This window comes from Pteropus vampyrus, unplaced genomic scaffold (assembly GCF_000151845.1).
Source record: "Pteropus vampyrus isolate Shadow unplaced genomic scaffold, Pvam_2.0 Scaffold706, whole genome shotgun sequence".
In the NCBI taxonomy this organism is placed as follows: Eukaryota; Metazoa; Chordata; class Mammalia; order Chiroptera; family Pteropodidae; genus Pteropus; species Pteropus vampyrus.
The window spans coordinates 45,972-47,008 of record NW_011889487.1 but is presented as its reverse complement, the minus strand read 5'-3'; the positions used below and the strand labels follow the sequence as shown (position 1 = coordinate 47,008).

At 31.5% G+C, this 1,037-nt stretch overlaps 1 long non-coding RNA gene across 1 annotated transcript in view; it reads left to right on the top strand.

Annotated features, from left to right (window-relative positions):
• LOC111733965 overlaps positions 1 to 1,031 on the top strand; it is a 2,270-nt gene extending 1,239 nt beyond the window's left edge. The window contains exons 2-3 of the long non-coding RNA XR_002778250.1: positions 327 to 358; positions 887 to 1,031. This is a non-coding gene — a long non-coding RNA (uncharacterized LOC111733965). The remainder of the gene's footprint in view (positions 1 to 326; positions 359 to 886) is intronic.
• Positions 1,032 to 1,037: the final 6 nt, after the last annotated feature.

The following is a 1,037-nucleotide window of genomic DNA, read 5'->3' as shown; positions in this document are numbered from 1 at the left end:
GGACTAAACCAACTATAATGAGATAATATGTTTTTAAAATGACTTTCCTCTAATCAATGAATTCTAATTGTTCTATTAATAACTTTCACTAAATAACCTAGTGCGGAAACTATAGCACAAAATAATGTTGGACCCTAAGCCTGGAATCGGATTAGAAAGGTTTTATGATCAAAATTACCTAGATGCACTAACAGTGTCACTAAACTGGATTGAGAAACATTTTCTTTGCTATAATTTATACATGATCTGGTCAAAATTAAAATGTAAATGCTATCTGGAGACCCATATATGCTCAATTATATCAAACTGGTTTTATTTTTTCTCAGATGGAGGACTCACTGCTGTGATTGTTCTTACTGTAAGTGCCCCATACTGTTCTTACTATAAATGTCTCAAACTTGGATACCATTTGAATTAAAATATTACCATGAAGAAGTACATAATTTTTTAAATGATTTTCAGTTTCTACACATTTTGTAGCTTGAAATTTAGTAAACCCATCTAGAAACACCCGACATCTTAAGTGATAATCACCTTGTATTGACAATTGAATATATTTTATTCTATATGTCCTCTCTGTGACAAATCTTAAATAATACACATTTTTTGAGATGATTAGTCAGATGAGTTTGCGTCCTAAATATTCTTTGTGTAACTTTCGAAGTTAAGCCATTAGGACTCTTCTCTGATTTACTGTGGACTGTTTGAGTGAGTTCAGAGTCTTGCTCTTGGCGAAGAACCCAGAAGGAATATAAATATATATGTACTTAAATTAAATTACATTTTCTGACTACTGAATTGTAACCATTAATTTCTTCTGCTATATTTTGAATTTTGGTATTAGTTTTTAGAGTTACACATCATTTGTTTCTTGGTTTTCTTGTAGTTGTTGGCGTTGCAGTAGCTGGCATCTACGTGTACTAATTTCTTCTCATCAGGAAGAGAGGGTAAATTAAACATGTTTCTTGAATGTTTTGGTGCTCCTCATACATAACATACATTTTTGAAGCTTTCGTTTGTACTCTGTATTGCATGAT